Here is a 27369-nt window from a genome sequence, read left to right as displayed (position 1 = left end):
TGGAAGATGAATATAAAATATGTCATGAGGATCTTGTCAGCATGCATTGGCATAACTGTGCCGTAACCAATAAGAAAATGTGACTCTGTGCAGAAGTGAAACGACTATAATTCAAGTTTGTTTAAAAAAAAAGAAAAAAAGAACAACATACAAACATATGAGATGCTTAATTCATTTTATTCTGATTCTCAATTCCAATGAAACCAAAATGACGTTCTCTCATATGCGTGCTCCTTCAACCAATACCGCTGTTGAGCAGCTGTTGGGGGCAGAAACAACATTAAGCCTATAGAAACGTGAAAACGTGGAAGGTGAGTTCCAAGTTGCCGCTGCGCAAATGTCTGTGAGCTGAACTCCCCGTAAAGCCGCCCATGATGTTGCCACTGAACGTGTGGACTGACATTTCACTGGATTGGGGAGGACTTTATGGGCAGAGGCATAAGAGCTCGTGATGACCTCGGTTATCCAATGAGCAAGTCTGCTCTTGGATACAGGAGAACCCTTCTCACGATCTGAAAAACAAACAAACAACTGATCAGTAGTCCTCCAGGGAGCTGTCCTACCCACGTAAACACGTAGGGATCTCACAGGACAAAGTTCTTGACGCATCTGGAGGTCTACTGAGTGAAACGCTGGCAATATCACTGGTGTGTTAACATAGCTACTGGACAAAACCTTCGGTAAAAAAGCTGGGTTTGGCCACAGCTTCTTCTGGACCCCACTGTAAACATTGAGGGGCCACAAAGAGCGCATTTAATTCACTGACACGTTTTGCTGAAGAAATGGCCATCAAAAAAGCGGTTTTCAAAGAAAGCCATTTAATGTCCGCTAATGCCAGTGGTTCAAACGGATGCCTGCAAAGGTTATCAAGAACAACATTAAGATCCCATTGTGGAATCATGACTCTACAGGGAGGATTTAATCGGTTAACACCCTTTAAAAAAGCAACCACCAATTTATGCTTCCTAATAGAGCAACCATCTATGAGCCCCTTGTGCGCTGAAATCGCCGCCACATAAACTCTTATTGTGGAGTACGATCGGCCCATCGTCAGTAAACTTTGCAAAAATTCCAAAATGTCAGATATGGAACACATTTGGTGATTCAACTGATGATCGATGCACCATCGTAAAAACAGTTTCCACCTATTCTGATACAGCGCCCTAGTTGACGGCGCGTGAGCATTTAGAACAGTGTTCCGGACCCCCTGCGAACAGACGTTCAACTGTGTCCGGAGATCTGGTCTGATCGGCAACTGGGTTGGCGGACCCGTTAAAAGATGGTGAAGGAGTCGAAACCACGGTTTGTTCGGCCAGCAAGGGGCTATTAATAACAACGGCTGACCCGTTACTCGAATGCGACTGTGAACTAGCCAAATCATCGGGAATGGAGGAAACGCGTATAGGAGACCAACTGTGGGCCATCGCATCCAGCCCTAGCGATCCCACTTCCTTGCTCAGTGAGAACCATCTCGGACATTGTGTTGACTGACTCCTCGCGAACAGATCCACGTCTGCTGCCCCGTACGTGTTCCAGATTAGCTGCACTATCTCTGGATAGAGTTGCCATTCCCCTGCCCGAGGCGCACTTCGTGACAACGCGTCTGCCAAGTTGTTCATGTGCCCTGGTATGTGTATTGCTCTCAGGGAAGACAGATGGGTGTCTGCCCAAACCCAAAGTTCGTGCGCAGCCTGAAGGAGTTTTAGTGACCTCGTACCCCTGATGATTTATGTTGAATACAACCGACACGTTGTCTGACCGTATGAGCACATGTTTGTCGCTCAATTGGTTCGAGAAATGAGTTCAGTTCTAGGTAATTGATGTGTTGGGACTGGATCGTTGTTCCCCAAGTTCCCCTCACACCCATTTGTCGCCAGACACCTCCCCAGCCTTGCTGACTGGCGTCTGTAGTAACGATTTCCCTTCTCGCAGGCGGTGGACCCATAGCAACCCCCTGCATAAGAAACTCCCTGCTGCGTCAAGGTTTTAGCGACTGCCGCGCTGCGTACGTTACCTTCACTAAGGTGTACTTTTGAGTTTTGGCTGACAGATGTCTCCCAATCAGCCAACGTTGGAAGGGTCTTAGGTTCAGCATGCCTAATCTGACCACCGGCGTCGCCGCGGCCAGCATACCTGCAAGCCGTAACAATGTGAGGTGCCTGACTGATCCGCCTGTTTTTATCTTGGTTAACATGGTCAAAATCTTTTGAGCCCTGATTTTCGTGATGGAAGTGGTCATATTTCGGGAGTTTAGTTGAACTCCGAGAAACTGAATGCGCTGCCCTGGAATAAGCTGACATTTGGTCTGATTGATTGAAAACCCCAGTTTTGCAATATGGGCCAAAATAAGTCGCAAATTGTTTGTTGCTTTTGTCGGGTTTTCCGCGCACAAAAGCCAATCGTCTAGGTATGGAAGCACACATATGCCCTTTTGTTGTAAGGGAGCAAGAGCTGCCTGAACAACCTTCGTAAAGACCCTTGGAGCTAAAGACAGACCAAATGAAAGGACGTTGAATTGAAATGTTCTCCCTTCGAAATGGAAGCGTAGGAAGTGGCGATGATGAGGCGCAATTGGAACATGGAAATATGCGTCCTTTAAATCCACTTTTACCATCCAATGAGGCTCGATTACTCGTAGGACATCTGACGTTCGAAGCATGCGAAAAGGCAGGTATTTTAGTGTTTTGTTTAGATCTCTCAAATCCAATATAGGACGGAAACCCCCGTCTTTTTTTGGGATGATGAAGTAAACGGAAAAAAACCTCTGCATTGCGGCAGGTGGTTTTATTTCCTCTATAGCGTCTTTTTCCAGTAGTGTCTGGATTTCCGTGGAAAGAATTCTGTGTTTCTCTGGGTTCGTCGTAATGGAAGGACGAATCCCAGTGTTTACAGGGGGCCGGTGACGAAATTGTAGACTGTAACCTTGTGAAATTGTTTTTAAAATCCATTGATTTGTCGTTACTGAACGCCAATAACGAATTTGTGATGCTGAAAACCTGTTCGTCGCCGACCTTAGCGAGTCAACGCTGTCCGCGAGTGGATTTGTTGTCTTTGGGGGGACAATTATCAGAAGCCACCGTCGCGTGTCTCGAACGATGATATGGTCTCAGTGGAGGCCCATATGGCCGGGATTGCTGAACCCTATATGATCTATTTGGCGGCAGGCCTCGCCCTGAAATTTGGCGACGCAAGAGAAATGTAGCCCTGCGGAACAAATAGGGCGAATAACCAGGCACTTTAAATGAAGTGCGCTGCTCTTGTAACTGACACCGTGCTTCTGACGCCACAAGATAGAGGCGACTGCGCTATCCAAACTTGATGGCGCGCCTGGACCAATGACCCCATAACCTTACCACAGTGACCCGCTATTGAACCTACCGATCGCAGAGCTACATTAACCAATTCGGTGGCTGTAGTGTCTGGAGAGCTGAGCGAGGCATTGATAGCCAGTAACAAATGGGCAAGCGTATTAACAGTTCTACCTAAACAGGCTGTTGAATTGTACATCTTGCCTATCAAGTTGCCCGTCCGTCTACACTCCATATTTGGACATCTTGGATCGTACCTCAATGCTTCGTCAGGTGGCACGATTAAAGAGGCCACCGCTGGTTCTATTGGAGGCATCGGACCCAAACCTATTGTCCCCGGATCCTCCATTGCTGCTAACAGCCGCGAGACCCGATCCAGTCTGGTTGAGTGGGCGGATTTAAATGCTTGCGAGAATACCTCCGTAAAATCTGGAGATTGTGGAATAGTAAATACATTAGCAGGGAATGGCAGGGAATGGCAAAGGCGATTTGCATGCACAACTCCCGCTGTTGATTTGGGATCGATTCCTAATTTTGTTAAAGCATTTTTTATAGTGTCTACTAGATCGTCAGACACAAGCGATCCTTCACTCTGACCATCCGCCAAATCATCACTGTCAATCACTCCTGATTCCTTATCTGAAACGGACTGTTCTTCCGAGAACAGCAAGTCTGTGGCTGCCACGGAAACACAATCAATGTTGTCTGAAAATAATGCATAATCTGGCTGCGAGAATGGTGGCATACCGGTCTCCTCGCTGCCTGATTCGGAAACCTCAGGAATTGGCTGGGGTTGCAGTTTGGATAGAAACTCCTGAATCTTTCCTGTTCCATCAGCCAATTCGTCAACTCTACGAGCAAGTTCTTTTTTACATTTCTTTTGCTTCGGAACAGTAGCAGAGGCTGAAGCCGCAGCCTTTCTCTTCATACCTCCCGTATTACTGCTTGACCCGGCGAGGCGAGCACGTCGCACTGCTAGGGGTATCATGTTGCAATGGATGCATGGATCCTCCAGAGCGTCCCTAAGATGCTCGACGCCTAGGCAGCTCGGACACTGGTCATGCCCATCATCAAGTCCCATCTGCACCTGGCAAGACGAACACTGTGCAGACATTTTTAAAAATTGTTTTTAGAGTAAAGAATCAGGAAGGTAAAATGGAAACACCAGTACCCTCACAATGTCTTTTTTTTTTAATACTTCACATTACAACGGGCGGTTCGGAAATACCACGCTCACCCGATAACAATGTGTTTTACTAGGTATTGCAGGGATACAGCTGTCGGAACTTAGTCCTAATTAGCTGCACTTCACACCACTGCAGGTTCTCTGACGAGAAGACGAAAGAGGAAGTGATGACGTGTAAGCAGGTACTTATAGACAGACACATCATTAAGGTCATAAGGTGACAGCTTTTATATTAGGTTCTCGACAAAGGGAAGGACAGGAAGATTTTCCACTCTGTTACGCCCTCTGGTGGTCTGCAGCCAAGGAAATAGAACGCCAGTCTCCCTTCTCTGCAGAATGCGATAAATCCGCTCAACCAATCACAGCGCAGCATTCCACGCACTGTAGACAGAACCGGTAACGGCGGCGCTTTGAATGAATACACCCAGCATCCTAGTTTCCCTCATCTACTTTGTACTTTGGGCTGCAAGACACAATAAATTGCATGTAATTGTCATGTGCATCTCGTCAGTAAAGCCAGTTCTGTGATCTCTCCATCACCTGCTTTCAGATGGAGCGGCATTTAATACACAGAGCCGTAGATCACTGACAAGCTATGCACTATCGCGTTCATAATTGCAGATGAATCGCATTCGATTATGAACGCGATATTGCGTAGCTTGTCAGTGTAAGTGGTTTTATTAATGCTGTTAATGTTTTGTTATACAGCGTATAGCACTAGTCAACTAAATGAATATAACATGGTGAAGATCAATGCATGTTTGGGAGTTGAATGTAAGGGAAATGTCATTTTGGAATTTCTGTGGTGTAATGTGATGTTGTTCATGATCTTGTTCATGATGAAATTTTCTTTTATTGTTGAAATTCATTTAAAGCATTAACAAGATAACCTGCTGAATTAATTTTTGGGGTGATGACTGATTGAATGTAGGCTATTTTAGTCCAGTGCCTGTATAAGATTATATTGACCAAGTTCAGAGGCTGTCATATTGTAACAGTCTGGTCAAGTAGGCAGACAAGAGGGTTCAGGCAAGCAGGTGAGTAAATTTATTCTCAAATCAAAAGATCATGCTTCCAGGTAAAGAGTAACTAAAACATCTGAGGAAGCAGTATAAAGAGTCTTATATGGGCCCTCGTTCCTTCCTTGGCGGGCAAACTGCAGGCCGGCAGATCCGAGGCAAGAGGTAGACAGCAACCAGAGAATAGCTTGCTACCTTGAGACTAGCCGATGAGTGAGTGAGTGGAGTGTGCTTAAATGTGGTGTTGGTAAGTGCGTGCAGGTGATCAGTAATCAGGAGAGAGGGAGCGTGTGTAGGAGGCTGGTTCCGCTGGTGACTGTGTGACACATATGTGGATCAACTTAGTTTGTTGTGTATCTTCAACAGTTTCAATATGAAAAATTACTTTTATATTGATTCAATGGATTTATTGCATTTTGGGGAAAAATAATAGAAGTTTTTATAATAAATCTAAATATAAAAAATAAAAATCTGGATTAGAATTTTTAATGTTATTATAACCTAAAGATGCTATGTGAAATAGTGGTTTTCATCTTGCCACTTTCTTGGTAAAGAAAACACATTTTTACTCAAATTAATCAAAATGGATTTATAGCATTTTGGAACCAAACCCTTCATATATTTAATATATAAATGTCAGTTTAACGTGTTAACTTAATTAATTAGTTATGAAAAAATAGCGCGATTAAAATATTTTAATGCAGTTAACGCACTGGCCCCGTCCCCAGACCTGTATGTCATCTTACATTTAATACAGTTGACTGTTGACAAATATGATGCAGGGCAACAACTTCATAAATGCAATTATGCCCTAAAATTCAAGATATTGGGGCACATATGCTCCTGTGTGAGTTTTTGTCTGATATTATATCACATATACGATATTACACCAGCAACGAGAGCAATATCACAAGAGTGCTGTTTGTCCCGAATAGCACGAGTGCAAATGTGATTTTGCACAACAGTTCAGAAAATAAGAAGTTAATATTGTGTTATATTTTAAACACAATATTGTATGTTTTTGCTTAGTTTTGCCAACAAAAATATTACCTATAAAGCCACAGAAGAACTGTTGTGCGCCTCTGAGAAACACAGCGCTGTTTAGTTTCTGAATGAAATGAGGTGAATCAATGATTCAAAGGCCCATTCATAAAGAGAGCTGTTTACTTAATTCCTGAATAAATCAGCCTTTTGAATGGATCATATGAAAGACTCATAAAGACATTTTCCACCACCTGCTGGCAGTTTTAGTTAGTTTTATTATATAGAGTATCATTTCATTTAAAGGGGTCATATGATGCGATTTTAAGTTTTCCTTTCTCTTTGGAGAGTTACAAGCTGTTTGTGCATAGATAAGATCCCTGAAGTTGCAAAGACTAAAGTCTCAAAACCAAAGAGATATTTTTTATAAAAGTTAAGACTCGACCACACCCCCCTAAAACGGCTCATTCAAACACGCCCCCACATGTCTACATTACGGTGTGGAAAGATTTGCAAAACACCGCCCAAACATATACTCAAAGAAAGAGGGCGGAACTATTATTCTCGCTGTAGTATTGTTGTTGCCGCCGGCATCATGTCCTGGAGATGCTGTGTTTCGTTGTGAAAGTGAAACTACTTTGTTTGGGCTTCCAAAAGAGGACGCAACTAGAAATAAGTTCAGAACAGAATCAGAACAGTTCAACCCAAATATTAGAGTGTGTGCAACGCATTTTACGGAGGACTATTTCCTGAACCTGGGAGTAGCCTGCCAGCTATATATGCTCAAAGACTGTTTCCGTAAAGTGGGGTAATTCCAACTTTGCAAGGACAGTCTGATGCTTCTGACTCACAGCCTGTAAGTATGTTTTCATATTTAAAGAATTTGCCACTGACTATTCAAACGTGAGTTTTGAGTTGTGTAGAGTAGTGCTTGTTGTTTGTCGTTTCTCCGATCACAAATGCAGACATGGTAATGGTTACGCAGCGCGATGCAATGCTGGGCGTATAAAGACAGTATAAGTCATTATAATCAGTAATTATGTCCCCACTTGATGCAACAAATGCATCGCTTGTAATGGGTTTTATTGTTTTTGTGTCGTCGCGCCGGGGACATGGTATCACAATACCATAAGGGGCGTAACATTTCCGTCTCACGGTTGAGGTATTCAGCCAATCACAACGCACTGGATAGCTGGCCAATCAGAGCACACCTCACTTCTCAGAACGATGAGCTTTGTAAAAATCGGAGCGTTTCAGAAAGGTGGGGCATAGAGGAGCAACAATAATGTACAGTATGTGGAAAATAATGTGTTTTTTTTTTTAACCTTAAACCTCATAAACACATTGCATTACACCAAATACACAAAATAATGTTCTTTTTAGCAACGTCATATGACCCCTTAAAAAAAAAAAAAGAAAACTTCAAAAGGTATAGTTCACCCAAAATATTTTAATTTTGTCATCATTTACTCAAACCTAAATGACTTGCTTTCTTTTGTTGAACATAAAATAAGGTATTTTTAAGACTGTTGTTAACAAAGCTGTTTTGGTTACCAATGAAAGAAAGAATTGCAGGAAAGAAAAAAAAAAAAAAACTGAGATGCTTCTCAAATCATCTTCTTTTGTGTTCCATAGTTTATGTTAGGGCGTTGAAGCCTAAACGTTTATGTGTAACAAATTTTATGTTGAATCAAATAAAATATTTTGTCCTAAAGATACTATTTGCAATGTCTACTTAATACTTTAACACAAAAATTGCATTAAATAATCTTTTGGGGGTATTTTCACAGCCAAATGTATATATGTATATATACACATCAGATTGATAATATTCTGTAATTGTTTCTATTATAAAAACAAATTCTCAAAATGGAGAAATCAATTTCACAAAAACTTTAGTACTGACAATTTAACAAAAACTTTGGTAAAAAAATTTTTCTGAATTTATCGAACATCTTGATTTAAACTGTCTCTGTGATTTCAAGATTTTTATCTTTGCAACCATCTAAATGCTTCACTGTTACTTTTTTCTCTGTAACTGAATTGTGTTGCCAGCATACTGTGAGTCCCGGGCTGCTTTTTGTCCCAGCCTATGCCTGAGGTCAACAGATGTCTAACAAATGTCCTTTATCATATCAGCATAGAGGGCAAGACGCTGAGAATTTGATCCTATTGGCCCTGATTAGACCGGTCAAAGCTTCATTTCGGGGTCATTCTAGAAAGGTTGGTAGGACTGTACAAAAACATACGCTACAATGATGGAAACCCCTAAAGACACATCTGTCATGTTTAATGTTTACTTGGAATTCTGGACAACCACAACCACATCTGATTTTATTTGACTTAGCAAGACAGGTTTAAAATGAGATTTGGCCATGTCGAGATAACATTACAGAGCTCAGGACAGCTGGAATTGAGTCTAATCGGCATAATAGGATAGAGAGTCCTTGACCTGGTCCTAGAACATTTTGAAGCAAGCAAAATAAATTCAGAAGGAATGGGTGCCCTTTTGCTTTTGCTCAAGGGTAATACTATCTTTCTGGTGTCTATAATCATCATCATTTCAGTAGCTCAGCTTGTTTTGAGTGTTGCAGAAGTGTTTTGCATCATCTTTAAATTGAGTTGCCATAGTCCTTCACACTGTGCTGGTACACAAGGCTTTTGTGTTAAAAGTGAATGCTACTAACTAGAAGCGTCTAAATAGACTGATTATGTTGTCTAGTCTGTTCTTTCATGAGCAGAGTGCATAGTCACGTACAAACAAAAACTGCCACAAACATTCAGGCGGCATTCTGGCATCTCATCTTTTGTTCTTTGTCACAGAGGGCAGCTTATGCTTGTGTTTTCAGAGTTTCACTTTCTGCAAAAACAATTCCCAGTTCGCACTTCTCTTGGCGTCCAAACTCAAATATGTGTGTGAATGTCTCCAACTGTGTTCTAGCTCGTCGACTCGGGTCACCATGGAACACTGCTCTGAGACAGAAGACATCACCCTGTCTGCCACACTCTCGTTGGAAGATGTGTGAGAATTTTTAGAAAGGTTGGGGCATTGTCTGAACTCGACTTTTTTTACTTCATGCTCTGGCTTTTAAAATGCTTCTGACCTATCCATTTTTCTACATATTTATTATACTAAATCAGAGTGCTTTATAAGTGTTGTCAGCCTGAATGCTTATCTTGCACATAAATAACAAACTTAAAGAGACTTGCAAGAGAGTTCACTCAGAAACTAATAATTTACTCACATTTACTCATGGATTTTCATACTCCTTAGAACACAAAAGGAAAATATTCTGTCAATTATATTCAAAAAAATAAAAAGTGAATGAGGAAAAGTACAAAAAAAGACCATACAGTTATCAAAAAAGGGGCCATAAGTCTTCTCAAGCTTTATGTTAGAGTTTAATTTGAGCTGTTATTCACTGCAGATTTGAACATTCACTCATTAGTAGTTCTATATGGTGTATAATGAGAGTTCAAGGCAGACGTAACAATAAACAATTCTTATGAAATTGATCTTTTTAATTTCTTTAAAAAAAAATTGTTTTCAAATAAAGGCTGGAATACACCGAATTTTGTCCCGATGCTGCTGCTGTTGAGTATATAATAACCCATAGCACATCTGTACAGGTGGAGCTGGGGAAGGTGAAGGGTTTCAGAGGAGCTCTGAAGTGTGCTGCAAAATGCTCTAGTGAATGCAAACCAGCCATTTAAACTCATTGACTGCGAAAGCCACATGAACCAATCAGCTTGGGCCAAGTAGTTTAACGCTGTGAAAATCACCAGTTTGTGTTAATGACCCAACAGCCTGCGGCATCTAGAGTTTTATGACAGAACTTGGCATTAATAAGGATAGTTGAATCAAAAGAAAACAGTGGTTACTTAAACAAAAAAAAAAAAAAAAACACTAAAATAAGTCTGTTCAATGCACCAACTGATTCAAAACCACTCTGAATGATATATTCAAATCTACAAATCGGTTACGGGTTAACCAATCACTGGAATCACTGAAAAACAACTTAAAGCAGCGTTTCCCAATCCCAGTCTTCGCTTATTTTAGGACTCATCCGTATCCAGTTTAAGTTGGATACATTTTGTTCTTGCGTTGATGTTACATTTGTAGCAATTTTGCACTTTGACAGTCAGTTTGAGATAATATAACTATATAACTATATTTTATTATTGTGATATTGGATAGTTTACAAAATCAAACGATTGGGACACTTTTTGTCATTGAAATTACTTAGAAAAAGTGTCCCAATCAACCTTAATTCACCCTACTCTTTGAAATCATGATTGCATTACAATAGTTGTTTTAAACCCCAAATATTTTACTCATAACTTCATTATATTTCACTTATAACTTCATTATAACTCTTCATTTACAATTAATCGGTTATTTGTAATGTTAATTCTAAAAATAATAATAATAATAAAAATAATAATAATAGTAATAATGATAATAATAAAAAAAAATAAAGTAGTTTCAATGTGGATTAGAAACCTTGGCATTTATCTTAGTTTGTTCAAAACAACCAGAGCCAAACGGTTATTCCCTGAGTGTTTTATTACTGCTGGTCTTAATGACAGTTAATGTTGTCTTAGCTGGGTTTGTTTATGAGTTTTTAATATGGAGAGGTAACAGTTTCATCTCTGACGGAATCTGGATCCATCTCAGCACTATCGATTGACTGCTATTGTATTTTTAGTGAGACATCCATCTCACCCCTTATCTGTGAGTCTGTGTGTATGTGTGTGTTTGCAGGCATGATTCGGTAGAGCGATAATGTCTGACCATTCCATCCACATAATCGTCTATTGATTTAGTTTTTGTGCATGGAACAATAAATTCCCTCAGCAGTGTGATGGAAAGTGCACCAGAGCTTCTCTCAGAACAGAGAGATTCATCTACAAACCATCTCTGCAGAAAAACTGGGTCATTCCTCTTATGCTGTACATTTTCACATATATACATCATACTGTAACTAATACGTTGTTGGATAAAATATTAAACTCACAATATATATTTTTATATTAAATGTTCAATGAGCCATTTTCATTAATCATATTAGTTAGTTAGTATTTGTCTCAATATCATAATTAAATAAACATAGGAGTGGATTTTAAATAACTGTGGTTTGAGTGGATGTTGCCATTTTAGTCATGCCCCATGTCATTTAAAAGATCTAATATGAAAAGTTGACAATGTAATTTTTCCTCCTTTAATTCTTTCTTGAGAATATTATTGTAATTGGTTGTGCCATGTACTTGAATCTTTTTTAATATTTTTGAGTAAAACAACGGTAAAAGTATAAGCAGTGGATCTGATGAATTCTGTAATGTTTTGTGGTTGTAGTTTGTTTCACTTATTCTAAAATATTCCATCCTGTAGATAAAACTGCAGAAATAAATTTGACATTATCAAAATTTCAAAATACTAATAAAATTTAGATTAGAATTCTCAACCCCCCACTTAGCAATACCTAGCTCATTATTTATTTAATATTTTTTATATAAAAACATGTCCATCAGAGGCGTCATGCCCATTAAAACTAAAGGGGCATGTGCCCCCTCAGATTTTTGAGCCAAGTGGATTTTGAATGCAGCTTCCAAAAAAAAAAAAAAAAATTAGCCGAATATTATTTTTTATATGTATATGTTTGATACAAATCACACCGGCGTCATTTGAACGTTCAGTGAGTCACGTCACTAGCTGATAAATTCAAATTGAGTTCGCTGGCTGGCGCTGAGCCAAAGACAAAGGCGTTTTGACAGCGCTGCGCATAATAATCAATCACACTCGATTCTGTTGAGCTTATGAATGCAATGACCAATCAGAGGCGTTCAGATGAGTCATCTCTGAAATGCCGGTGTTTTCTTTACTTGCTAGCTGACTGGCGCATTCTCCGAAATGAAGTGAAACAATCAGAAACAATGAAGTGCTGATGTAAGAATGTAAGATATTCATTTCACAGTATAAACAGCTTCAGTGATTATAATGGGAGTTTTTGAGAGTGCTTGAACTCTGGCTAGACAATGAAAATGTTCTTTGATAATGTAAATGTTATTTGCTTCTGTACAATGTGTTATAATTAGTTACCTAACTTATTATTATTTTTTTTTTTATTAAATTCACATTAAATATAAAGTCAGTTGTAGCCTATTAAAAATATTTTATGGCATGAAACCCATATCTGGTACTTAAGTAAAAATACGGGTTTTTAATGCATAGCTAAGATTATTACACTATTAGCCTACTTTGCCCATCGCCCATTATAGATCAACTATAATCTATAAAAGTGCAAAATGCATTTACTTACACATATTTGAGAATCGAGATATGTCATATTGTTAAGACGTTTGGAAGAATTTCGAATAAAAATAAATAAATAAATATTTTAATTAAACATAAGCCTATATCCGATCTACAGTTCTATCATGGCTGCTGTGTCAGACAAGATCCCCCCCACAACCCCCCGCTTCACTCGTGCCCCCTCAAAAATATTGAGTGCATATTGTCTGCGAATAGCCCCTAACAGGAATGACTCTGTATTTCCATTTTATTTACATAATTTTTCAAAAATGAATTAATTACTGTGGATATGAAAAATAAAATAGATATTATTGAACAATAAAATATTAAGCAAATATTTAAAATAACCGACTATGTACTGTGTGGAACAGATTATTTTATTTTATTTTTTTATTGCTGAAACATTGTGGACATGACGCTTTATAAGTTTTAGGGGTCATTTATTCTAAGGCCTAAAAAAAAAAAAAACACGAGGTTGCTAACAAGAGACATTTTTATGACTTATTGACCCACTGTTTTTTTCATGGCTGTAATGATGCGTGTATGTGAGTGTAACATCCTTCCATACGTGCTGCCTGATGTCCCTTTGGGCTTCATTTTCCATTCTTCTTCTGTCCTGATGGTGAAGGCAGTGATCCCTGTCATTAATGGCCAATGATATAAAATTGTGGTCAGGTTTTATGAGCTCTCATGTAAATTGGATGCCGGGGCTCGTAAATGTGGTCATTGTGTCTAAGGTGAATGACAGTGATTGCGAAAATGAGTGTGTGAGGTCTGCCCTCAAGGTCCTGCTGGATGGCAAATGCATAAACCCAGTCAGGACGCCCACAGACACTTAAACCTGCTCATGTACGCATGCAAATACATTTTATCTCTCTTTCCGTCCCACAGATTCTCTCACTCTATCCAATTTTTGTCTTTCTTCCAATGCAAGTGATTTATTGTTTCATTTTGCTTAACATATGCATCTCTAAAATTAATTTCAGGGAGGCACGCTGACCCATCTGGGGGAGCTGTTGATTTATACAGATGAAATGATTGCTTTCAAAATGACCTCAAGTCACTGATTGAAAAGGGAAATTGTCATGATTTTTTAATGCATTTGTTTGTTTGCTTACTTCTTGGCACAAATATATTGTTCTGGTTATGAATGCAATTACATATTATGGATTAGGGCAATAAAACACTTTAGCAGGGTTGAATTTACACAGCCGTAGTCCTTTATAAGCCAGAGACAAATTGAGTTGGTACTTAAGGCATAAATAGAAGCGTTAATGAATATTAAATACAGGAAAACATGTTACAAAATATATGAGGGTAAAGCAAAGGGTGCTTATTGTGTTGTTTGGATACAGCAGCGCAGTCATCTTTCTTCTATAATGAATAGCTTGATTAATGTGCCATTTTGTTAACTATTGGCCAGTATTAACTTTCATTATCTTGGTGTTACAAATTGCTAGTGTCTGGTTTATGAGGCAACATCCAACTTCATCCATGATTTCAATGCATAAACCATAACGTAAATTTGACTGAAAAGCTAAAGCATATTTTATAGCTGGTGTGATGAGGTAAACATCTTTACACATTTAGGAGTGATAATGAAAAATAGCCTGTCATGCAAGATAAATTTAGTTCTGCAAAATCAGGAAAACAACTTGTTTACATTTACCCAAGTTAATGCCTGTCCTTTTAAAAAGATGGTAGTGGTTTGATTGACTTTTCTTCTTTTTTAATGAGAACACATTTAAACTTTAATAAATAAATATAGTCACTCATCATCACAGTGTCTCAAGGTTTTCAAGGAGCAATAGCAACAGAAAAATCCCGTCAAAAATCCAACTCCCATTGGCATCAAAAGACAAGGAAATGAGCAGTGCTTCCCAATCTGCAACGAACACAGCAGATAAGACAGACAATAGGACCCAATCACGCTGCTCTCCACAATAGACCCTCATGAGGTTCCCAGGAGCAGATGGATAATTTGCATAGACACAGACAGGCTGTGATTGTGTTAGGTATTAGGTGTATTAAAAATATCACCACAGGAAAAGTGATCATAAGCTGCTTCAGATCTCTATTCAAAGAGAAGATTTTTTTTTAATCGTCATAAATGAAGTCTGCTGAGCTGGATAAATACTATAAGAGAATGGTTAACTTTGTAACATCTCTTCATTAAAATAATGTATGGTAGTATTTAGGTATGTACTGCACTACAAAAACAGCATTGGGGTGTTACTCACTAAAAGTAGGTAAACTACTCATCTTAAGTAGTTTGGCAGTACTTTGTGAATTGATTCATCCTAAATGTTCCTTTTTCTCAAATGAGTAGAGTTAGTAAGTATAACTCATTTTTAGTGACTCGCTTCACCCTGAACAGTCCTGTCTCTGTCATATGAGTAGAGTTAGAATGTCAATTTCATTCTAGTGACTTGTTTCGTCTGAACAGTCCTTTCACTCTCTATTTGAGTAACATTGGAAAGTTTGATTGATTAAAGGCATGAACAGTTCTCATATTTATAGTTGGAAGGTTTGATTCATTCAGAATATTCAATCAGACAGTTCATGCAAATTATAAATAAACAAACAAACAAACAAAACAAAAAAACAATTTGACTGTTTGAGCCCCCACCTCTTATTAATAAATGTGAATTTATTGAACAAGTTAATAAATGTTCATTTCAAACCTATTTTGGGTTAATTTTAAGTGAGAAATACAGTCGTTTTTGAGCAATAGTTGAGTTAAATAAAACTACCCAGAAGGTTGGGTTAAACGTTTAATCCATCTGCTGGGTCAAAACAACCCAATCGCTGGGTTTGTCTATATTTCACCCAGTGCTGGGTTGTTTTTAACCCAGCATTTTTTAAAGTGCATACAGTTTCCTCGTAGAGGGAGCTCTGGATTGGAGGATGGTCTCAACAACCTCGAATGAGAGACCGGAAGCTATGAGATGTGCCCCCTCAGCGGCCACACCCACAGCTTCCACAGCTCCGGGCGAGGGTGGATGATAGTGCCCCCCGCCTGTGAGAGGAGATCCCTCCTGATGGGAATCTCCCATGGAGAGCCGTCGAGGAGAGAAATCAAGTCCGAGAACCATACTCGGCCCGGCCAGAACGGGGCTACTAGTCCCTAGTCTGCTCCCACATTGAGATACCCAGGAATGTAGATGGCTCTCAGCGAGAGGAGTCTGTCCTGGGACCACACAAGGACAACAAGGACAACCTGGTGGTTGATGTAAGAGACCACCGCTGTGTTGTCGGTGTGCACCGACAACACATTACTGTTCGATTGCTTCAGTCTGTTGTGCTGCTGAGAAGTTTGTGTTTGTAGCTCCGTGTACCTTCGCGTTTTATTGAATCTCTACCTTACTTTCACTCCCTTTTGTCTAAAGTGATAATATATAACTTAATTCCCACCATATTTCTGGTGTTATCTTTCAAACTAATCTAACTAATTTGATCGTTCGCCTTTAAAAACCGCGAGTGCAGCTTGTTAGCCCGTTAGCTTGTCACTTGCAGTTTCATTTGCATTTCTATTCGCGCCTATTATTTTTTTATTTTTTCCTCGCTCCGTTTTTCACGACCTCATCAAACAACAGTGGTAAGTGGTAAGTTAAGTTGGTATCATTCATCAATCACGGTGAGTAATGGCTTCTTCTCCTGTTATTGTTGTTTGCACTGTTTGCCACATGTATAGTTTATCTGTCTCTGTCAGCAGCGAGGGATTCACATGTGATAAATGCAGGGAAATAGTTAGGCTGACAGAGAAGGTTTTAGAACTAGAGACACGCATCCAAACTTTAGTTGAGGACAGTAAGAATGTGAGGGCTGTACATACTGCTTTGGATGCGACTAGCTCAGGGAGTCCTGTACATTGTTCGGTTTCGGTTGAGCCCGTGCAGCAGGGCAACTGGGTGACAGTGAGGTGGCCTAGTCGCGGGTCAAAACACCACTCTTCCGTTCCGATCAGAACATCAAACAGGTTCTCCCCACTCGGTGACGCACCCACTGAGAAACCTGATGAAAGTGCTCTAGTTATTGGCGATTCTATTGTACGGAACGTGAAAATAGAGACACCAGCCACCATAGTCCATTGTTTACCAAGAGCCAGAGCGCCTGACATCTTGGCAAATTTAAAAGTGCTGACTAATGCTAAACGTAAATTCAGTAAGATTGTTATCCACGTTGGCGTTAATTATGTTCGACTTCGCCAGTCGGAGAACACTAAAAATAATGTTAAAGAGGTGTGTGAACTTGCAAGTACGATGTCAGACACTGTAATATGCTCTGGTCCGCTCCCTGCTTACCGGGGTGATGAGTCATAGCAGACTGTCATCACTTAATGGCTGGATGTCTAAGTGGTGCTCGCAAAATAACATAGGCTTTATAGACAATTGGAAGAATTTTTGGGGCAGACCTGACCTGTTGAAAAGAGATGGTGTTCATCCCTCCTGGGGTGGTGCCGCTCTTCTCTCTAGAAATATGGCACATAGTCTTAGAGTTCGTACTTGACTTAACTGGAGCCCAGGTCAGGAAGCAGACAGACTGGCTAAACCGATCGTCTGCTAGCCGCCTCACGCCACAGAAGTCAGTTAACTCTCAGCACATAGAAACTTTTTCACCTAGATATCACTCTATAGAGACTGTGTCTGTTCCCCGAACTAGAAAATAGAGAAAACATCCAAACCAAAGTAATAGTAACAATTTAATTGATGTTCAACAAATAAAAAAACGATATAATACAGATAAACACATGATAAAGCTTGGCTTATTGAATATTAGATCCCTTTCTTCAAAAGCACTTTTTGTAAATGATATGTTCACTGACCATGAACTAGATGTGCTTTGTCTGACAGAAACCTGGCTAAAACAAGATGATTACATTACTTTAAACGAGTCTACACCCCAAGATTACTGTTACAAACATGAACCGCTTCTAAAAGGTAAAGGGGGAGGTGTTGCTACAATTTATAGCAATATTTTCAGTATCTCTCAGAGGTCGGGTTTCAAGTATAATTCGTTCGAAGTAATGGTGCTTCATATAACGTTATCCAAAGAAACAAGTGTTAATGATAAATCCCCTGTGATGTTTGTACTGGCTACTGTATACAGGCCACCAGGGCACCATACAGACATTATTAAAAAATTTTCTGATCTTCTATCGGAGTTAGTGCTGACTGCAGATAAAGTCCTAATCGTTGGTGATTTTAATATCCATGTTGATAATGAAAGAGATTCGTTGGGATCAGCACTTATAGACATTCTAAACTCTATTGGTGTTAAACAACACGTGTCAGGACCTACTCATTGTCGAAATCATACTCTAGATTTAATACTGTCACATGGAATTGATGTCAGTGGCATTGAAATTTGGCAGCAGAGCGATGATATCTCAGATCATTATCTAGTCTCCTGTATATTCCATATAGCTAAAGCTGTAAAGCCAACTCCTTGTTACAAATATGGTAGAACCATTACCTCTACCACAAAAGACTGCTTTATAAATAATCTTCCTGATTTATCTCAGTTCCTCAGCATATCCAATAGCTCAGAACAACTTGATGATGTAACTGAAACTATGGACTCTCTCTTTTCTAGCACTTAAGATGCGGTTGCTCCTTTACGCTTAAGGAAGATTAAGGATAAGAGCCCAACACCGTGGTATAATGAGCACACTCGTGCCCTAAAGAGAGCAGCCCGGAAAATGGAGCGCAGCTGGAGGAAAACTAAAGTAGAGGTATTTCGTTTAGCTTGGCGGGAAAGTACCCTATCCTACAGAAAAGCATTAAAAACTACTAGATCTGATTACTTTTCGTCTCTTCTAGAAGAAAACAAACATAACCCTCGGTATTTATTCAATACAGTAACTAAATTAACGAAAAATCAAGCATCAACAGGAGTTGGCACTTCCCAAGAGCATAGCAGTAATGACTTTATGAACTACTTCACTTCCAAGATCGATACTATCAGAGATAAAATTGTATCCTTGCAGCCATCAGCTACTGTATCGCATCAGATAGCACATTATAGATCCCCTGAGGAACAATTCCATTCATTCTCTACTGTGGGAGAGGAAGAATTGTATAAACTTGTTAAATCACCTAAACCAACAACATGTATGTTAGACCCGATTCCATCTAAACTACTAAAAGAGCTGCTTCCAGAAGTCATAGATCCTCTTTTGGCTATTATTAATTCATCATTGTCATTAGGATATGTCCCCAAAACCTTCAAATTGGCTGTTATTAAGCCTCTCATTAAAAAACCACAACTTGACCCCAAAGATCTAGTTAATTACAGACCGATCTCAAATCTCCCTTTTCTGTCAAAGATAATATCTTCTGTCAAAGAATTACAGACCGATCTCAAATCTCCCTTTTCTGTCAAAGATACTAAAAAAGGTAGTATCCTCACAATTATATTCCTTCCTAGAGAAAAATGATATCTGTGAGGAATTCCAGTCAGGATTTAGATCGTATCATAGTACTGAGACTGCTCTCATTAGAGTTACAAATTACCTGCTTCTATCATCTGATCGTGGTTGTATCTCTTTATTAGTTCTACTGGATCCTAGCGCTGCGTTCGACACTATCGACCACAACATTCTTTTGAATAGACTAGAAAACTTTGTTGGCATTAGTGGAAGCGCCTTAGCATGGTTCAAATCGTACTTATCTGACCGCCATCAGTTCGTAGCAGTGAATGAAGAGGTATCATATCGATCACAAGTGCAGTATGGAGTACCTCAAGGCTCAGTACTAGGGCCGTTACTTTTCACGCTTTACATGTTACCCTTGGGAGATATTATCAGGAGACATGGTGTTAGCTTTCACTGTTATGCTGATGATACTCAGCTCTATATTTCTTCACGGCCTGGTGAAACACACCAAATTGAGAAACTAACGGAATGCATAGTCGATATAAAAAACTGGATGACGAGTAATTTTTTACTGCTAAATTCTGAAAAAACAGAGGTGTTAATTATCGGACCTAAAAACCCCACATGTAATAACTTAGAACTTTATCTAACACTTGACGGCTGCTCTGTCAATTCTTCTTCATCAGTCAGGAACCTAGGTGTGCTGTTTGATAGCAATCTTTCATTTGAAAGCCATGTTTCTAGCATCTGTAAAACTGCATTTTTTCATCTCAAAAGCATATCTAAATTGCGACCAATGCTCTCAACGTCAAATGCAGAAATGTTAATTCATGCGTTTATGACCTCAAGGTTAGACTATTGTAATGCTTTATTGGGTGGTTGTTCTGCACGCTTGATCGTTTGATAATACCTAGAATATCAAAATCGACTGCGGGCGGCAGATCCTATTCCTATTTAGCACCCAAACTCTGGAACAATCTACCTAACACTGTTCGGGAGGCAGACACACTCTATCAGTTTAAATATAGATTAAAGACCCATCTCTTTAGCCTGGCTTACACATACACTAATACGCTTCTATTATTCAAATCCGTTAAAGGATTGTTAGGCTGCATTAATTAGATCAACCGGAACCGGGAACACTCCCCATAACACACGATGTACTCGTTACATTTTAAGTAGAATGGCATCTACGCTAATATTTGTCTGTTTCTTTCCTCTTCTGCTTCTCAGTCCGTATCCGGTCAGATGGTGTATCAGCACCAAGAGATGATGTCTACAGCCCTGATCGTCAGCGGAGACCAGGACACCCAGATGACCCCCGGAGACATATCCCCAGTGAAAACCTCGATTGAATACAATAACAAAATAACTAAAATATAATAAAATACCTAACTACATAATACTACTATTGTTAGAAATTGCAACAAAATTAAAATAGAAATATAAACTTTTGAACTGCGGGTTTTGTCTGGTCAGAGGAGAACTGGCCCCCCGACTGAGCCTGGTTTCTCCCAAGGTTTTTTTTTTTTTTCTCCATTCTGTCACAGAGGGAGTTTTGGTTCCTTGCCGCTGTCGCCTCTGGCTTGCTCAGTTGGGGACACTTAATTTCTAGCGATTATCGCCGATTTGATTGCACAGATAATATTTAAACTAAACTGAGCTAGACAATGACATCTCTGAATTCAATAATGAAATTATTTTAACTGAAAATTGAAAATTGAGTGTTTAATCTTATCATTATACATTACTGACACACTATCCTCTAATTTGATACTGTTAAGTGCTTTGACACAATCTGTATTGTTAAAAGTGCTATATAAATAAAGGTGACTTGACTTGACTTGACCAACACATGGTGATCTCTTAGGTCTGGGAGAAAATGTTTCAGTGCTCGAAACACGGCCAGCATCTCCAGGCAGTTGATGTGCCACGTGAGATGGCGGCCGCTCCACAGACCACGGGCAGGGTGGCCACTCATGACCGCTCCCCAACCGGTGAGGGACGCGACTGTCGCTAGCATTGCGCGGCGACAAGGAGCTCCCAGCATCGGGCCCCGAGAGAAGAACCAAGGGTGTCTCCACATGTCTAAGGCACGTATGCATCGCCTCGTGAACTTGAAAGTGCGGAGTTGGTTTCCCCTTGGTCTTGAGCCACCACTGTAGGGGTCTCATGTACAGCAGGCCAAGAGGTATCACGTTGAACGCAGCTGCCATCAGACCCAGCAGTCTCTGAAACTGCTTGACAGTGAGTGACAGGCCTTCTCTCACTCTCTTGACTAACGTGAGGATCGACTCGATCCGAGCAGCGGACATACGTGCCTACATTGTGGTTGAATCCCACACCACGCCCAGATAAGTGGTTCTCTGTACTGGAGAAAGTACACTTTTCTTGGCGTTTAGTCCTAACCCCAGCTCTTTCATGTGGGCGAGAATGACATCTTGATGTTGAATCGCCAACTGCTCCGATTGAGCTAGAATCAACCATTCGTCGATATAGTTCAGTATGCGGATGCCCTGGAGTCGCAGAGGAGCCAGAGCAGAATCCACACACTTTGTGAAAGTGTGGGGTGAGAGTGCAAGGCCGAAGGGAAGAACCCGGTATTGGTATGCTTTGCCCCTGAAAGCAAACCTCAGGAACTTCCTGTGAGTGGGAAGGATGGAGACGTGGAAGTATGCGTCTTTTAGATCGCATTAGTCCTCGGACCTGATCTGAGACACAACCTGTCTGAGAGTGAGCATCTTGAACTTCAGTCGCATGACTGAGTGGTTCAACTGACACAGATCTAAAATGGGACGCAACCCTCCATCCTTCTGTGGAACTATGAAGTACTGGCTGTAGAACCCGGACCCTCTTTCGTGAGGAGGGACCACCTCGATGGCCTCCTTCCTCAAGAGAGTGTCTACTTCCTGTTCCATGACCAGAGCCTGCTCGGGGCCCACCAGTGTGGGAATCATCCTGTTGAAGGGCGTAGTAGTAAATAGTCTACTAAGGGAACCAGTCTCTCGAGACTGGCCTCTGGTGTACTTAGAGCTGCTAGCTCGGTGCCCTGAAGCGGAGGACTGGCAGGAGATGGCCAAACCAGCTCTAGAGACTACCGAAGGGGCGGCGAACCTCTCAGCTCCGCTACGTTTCCAGGCGGAAGTAACTGTGAGAAGCGCTCGCTGGAGACCCGTGCGAACTACGTTTCCGAGCGGAAGTAACTGAGAGAAGCGCTCGCTGGAGACCGCTGGAGACCGCTGTGCCCTGGAACTCTGGCAGGGTTGGCAAACTGATCTCCTGAGGGCACTGAGGAGAGACGGACACTGTGTAATGCGGTGTAACCCGCTCTTCCCCAGAGTGGCCTGCCCTCATAAGTCCTGGGCCATGCATGTCAGGGCTTCTTGGTTGAGGACTTCTTAGACTGAAGGATGGTCCACAGATTTGGCTTAGCCTTCGAAGCCCCCAACCCAGAGCCACCTCGGTCCCGACATGGGGGAGCGTGAGATCTGCCCTCGCCCAAGTGCTTAGTTTTTGATGCACTTTTTGACATTGTGGAGCTTATTGTGATGCTAGTTTTTTGGACAGACAACACTAAATAAGATTCACAACAGATAGTTTTGATTTCTAAATTTGGAAAGTAATTAAAAAAAAAAAATGCTTTTACTTGTTTTATTTTGTTCAATGTTTGAGGAGCTGCAGCGTATGTACAACAGACATCTGTTAGAGAAAAAAGGAGGAGGATATTAAGAACAAAGTTTATCCGTTTTTACCGGAGGAGATTTAAGGTAAGTTGTAAACACCACATCTGCGCTTGTGTGTACATCTGCCGGTTTACGGCGACACAAAGAATTGTGGGTTATCTGTAGCAGCGAAGGATACACCTAGTGCATCCTCCGCATTCCTGTGAAATAAGGTCGCATTCGAAGGTTGCATTCAGAGTGTCCTACTTGCTTTTCTGAAATGAGACAGCCTCGATGACGTATGCAGCCTTTGAATGCGACCTCCGGAGGGTGCAGCCTTCTAAATGAGACACAGCTTATAGTCTTTGTTTTGGAGCGGTAAAAAATTGCGGTTTCCCCAGTAACGCTGTACACAAAGCAGCACTGAGCTCACAAACACTGCTTTATCAGGCATACAGGCATGATGAAATGAAAATGAGACCAACCGGACCAATCACCACAGATTAGGAATGGGAAGATTCCCTGATTCGCTCAGTGCATCGGCAAAAAAAGTTTACGATGCATCGGTTTAAAAAGTGTGCATCGGATACAAATTGGTATTTGGATTGCGATGCATCGTTTCTAACACATTTTGCATCGGTAAAAAACTATTTATTTATATATAATGACTAGTGGATGCGCTACACTTTTATTGTTTAGAAAGTGACCAACAGTCTGTGACCAATATTTTATATGTAGATTGATTTCTCCTCTCAAAACTGTGTCTCAAGCGCGTTCTCTCATCACCGCTGCGCGTGAATATAACGAATCACAACACCATGGAGACCTGAGGAAAAGCGGGGATTAAAGTCCAAAACCTGACTTGAAATAACCTAACAAATCAATCGAGGCTAAAGCGGTTATAAACGACAATGTAAGTTCGCACAATCTAACTAATTTGTGCACGCTTATTCTTAAGCAGCCCTTAATGACGATCATGGATCAAATCGATCCACCATGACAAACAGCGAATATACTGTATCTGTGCTGTTTAATGCATTTGAGACGTTTTGATTTCCTCAGTGCTTAACTGACATGTCACGAGTATATTTTTCATCTGGAAATGTTAGAAAGTCAGTTTGCCTGCCCTCAACCAGGTTAGCTTTCCAGCAAATCTTTGTTAAATTTGCTTTATGGAACCAAATCATTTGACGGTGAGTCAGACTAACTGAAATAAGCCTGGCCTATTTGGTAAACTTGTTTTATGAAACAGGCCTCGAGGCGTTAGAAGTCAGAAGACATATAAGTTAATTTATGATTTGCTGTCTGTCTGAACCAAAGAAATAAAAGTGATCATATTTTTTCAATTGCATTGTATTGCATCGAATCGCATTGTGTTGAATCGAATCGAAATCGAACCGAACTACATCGTAATAGGGGTGAATCGTATCGCTAGCTGCTTTGTATGTATCTTCAATGTATCATATCGTTGGCTATGCATCAAGATGCGTATCGCGGGTCATCAAACTTGATCCTGGAGGGCCAGTTTAGCTCCAACTTGCCTCAACACACCTGCCTGGAAGTTTCAAGTATACCTAGTAAGACCTTGATTAGATGCTTCAGGTGTGTTTGATTAGGGTTGGAGCTAAACTCTGCAGGACACCGGCCCTCCAGGACCGAACTTGGTGACCCTTGCTTTAACTGAAATAAAATAATTTAACTAAATACTTTAAAATGAAAGCAGACAGTATAAAATAAAAACCAACTAAAAATATTAGTAAAAACTATAATAGATACAAAAATAACCACAAATAACACTATTCTCGATGAGCTAAATCATTTTAAAGAAAATAATTAATTGCCAATACCTGGATTAGTAGTGTAGAAATGGATGAACAAGCAAATTTCACTTTAGATTTTAGAATTCTAAATTATATATATATATATATATATATATATATATATACAGTATATGTTATCAATACAGAACAATTACAGCTTTCCCATCCCAACGTACACAAAATTATAATAAATTCAAAATAAAAGTAAATAAAGTGTAAAATAAAAAAGATAAATTACAATAAACATAAGAAAATTATAGATATAAGTACAGTATCTCTTATTGTTTATAACAAAAAGAAAGACAGACAAATATAGATAAATAAATAAAAGCATTTACACAGCTACACATGGGCACAAACCTGATACAGCTTTTCATGGCAGTCAGCACTAATCATACCGCAGGCTTTAGAGGAAGAGCTGCCTGGATATCTGTCCATCATGTCTTTGTCACTGATAGAGAGTCGTCCTGTCCCTCCTCTAGCGGTGGAACAAATCTGATAATGAGAGAACGAGTGTGACAGTGAGGTAGGGCTGAGCTTTCAGCAGATGAATAAAACATGTCTTGCTCACAGAAAATGTGATATATGCCTAATCTGCCTAACTCTGCATTTGTCGTAATCAAAACAAATATTTGTGAACATGCAGTTATTAATGGTTGCAGTATATCGTATTATATTGCATAATATAACATAACCTATTTAAGATCTGGATTAAACCTTGGACATGTTGTGCAATCTTCAGCATCACATTTTATGAGAACACAGGTTTGCCATTCCATGGTGTCACACTGTATTTATTTCTCATTAAGAGCATCTAATAGCTCTTGCTTAAAAATCCATAACCTTAACCTTGTCATTACGCGCATTATCAGCAGTTTCAAGCCCATCAAAAGAAATAGCAGCTGTGTACTCCTCTCATTATCTGTGCTGAACCTGCAGTCCCAGTCTATCAATTCACGACACTGTCTCAGTCCATAACAAATGAGTTCTTTACACCACACAGCATGGGCATAATTAGTTTTGTCTTGATTGATTGAATGGTGCCTCACTACTACACTTGTTTTACAATAGCACAGCACTGTAATTCATTAAACTGTCAATACTTCATATCTTTGATGTGGTGGACAAGCCTGTTGTTAAATATAATGGTATGTTGCTAATTTACCTATTATGAAATATGGAGTATTATATAAACAAAAGGCAATTGACCAAAACGTCACATCATGTTGTACATACTCAGATTTGACTTTAAATAAAAAGCAGGATATCTTAATGACTTTAACAGTCGTAGGAAGCATGTTGACTTTTCCCAGAATATATCAGGCATATTTAAAACAACATGTAATAATTTAGTTTTTGAAAAATATTAAATAAAATATTTTATGTAAAATTATACATTTATATTATTTAGCTGAACCCAAATTGAATAATGACACTCAAGTAGCCTGTGGGTTATGATGAATAATGAAGGTAATGAACAATATAGGTCTAATTTTTATGAAAGCATTAAATAATTAATTATAAGTCCATTAATTATAATAAATATTAAATACCTTAAACACAAAACATGCCACTAGGGGCCTTCTGTCCCAATTATGAGGAGATATTTTGTACCCTAAAGGTCTAAATTACCTTTTCACATGAAAATAAAAACAATACTTGTACTTTATGAACTTAATTAAAGAATATTATCCAGAATCCAGAATAATATAAATACACAGTTCACTATTACCCAGTAAGACATAAATACAATAAGATAAGGGTTTGTAAATGATGAATTCTAATTTTGGGGTAAACTATACATTAACCCTTAAATGCACACCTCAGGTCTTTAGAGACCCGAGACATCATTCTCTATCCTCTCCCTCCATTTTTTAAAATTAGACATCAACTGTCTTAGTATTCCTCAATCTATTCATTATATAAACAATACAACAAGAAAAAATATATATAAAAGAATGCCTGTTTTCTGATTAATGTTTTGTAAAAAGTTGCAGTGGTGGCGGGCCCTGAAAGAAATTCTACCAGATTTAAGGAGAAACTATTACAAAAATTAATTTAATAAATTGAACAGTCTATTTAGATTAGTTCGAGCGCCAGACAAGCTCAGTCTTGTCAAATATATCTGTTTTACCCAGAGTAGCTTTTTAAGCCACTGGTTACACATAATGGTTTCAAAGTTGTATTTAACAAAAAAAAAAAAAAAAAGAAACAGAAAAAAAACTTTAGTTCAGTTTAAATGCAATCTCAGTTCACAGTGGTATTTTCAACATGCAATATGGAATCAAACAGACAACTTAGTACTTTGGTTCAAGTTCAAATACATTCTTTGATTCCCATTCAATTTTCCACCCATTCACCCAAGTCAAAAAACAAAAACACAAAACCAGCTTTATGGCTAAGTTCCAACAAAGTTCCCTTTCCACTAGTTGCGTAGTTCAACAAATAACAAAAAATAAAACTTGAACGAAAATGGAAGAAGGTGCCTCTGAGGTAGCAGTTTCACTGATGCATGTAAACCCCAACAGATTCACCACTCCCTTGAGATCCCGCTCGCACTTGTCAGCATAAGAGACTTGCTCCGCTCTGCAGCGGGTGTCCGGAGGTGCAGCACGCACACTCAAGCGCCTGGCAACTCACGCTCGTAGCGATCCACCCTGCCCAAAAACAGCGAGGTCTCCGTAATGCAGAGACGCCTTCTTCT

The 27369-nt window shown here is 39.7% G+C and overlaps 1 long non-coding RNA gene across 1 annotated transcript; it reads right to left on the bottom strand.

Annotated features, from left to right (window-relative positions):
• On the bottom strand, positions 1 to 27369 carry LOC131547303 (uncharacterized). The gene is made up of 3 exons (XR_009272895.1): positions 27306 to 27369; positions 25026 to 25160; positions 1 to 512 (listed from the first exon to the last, which is right to left on the bottom strand). It is a non-coding gene; the product is annotated as an uncharacterized LOC131547303 (long non-coding RNA).

The sequence above is a fragment of the Onychostoma macrolepis genome, chromosome 09, assembly GCF_012432095.1.
Source record: "Onychostoma macrolepis isolate SWU-2019 chromosome 09, ASM1243209v1, whole genome shotgun sequence".
Taxonomy (NCBI): domain Eukaryota; kingdom Metazoa; phylum Chordata; class Actinopteri; order Cypriniformes; family Cyprinidae; genus Onychostoma; species Onychostoma macrolepis.
This window is presented reverse-complemented; position numbering and strand designations above follow the sequence as displayed.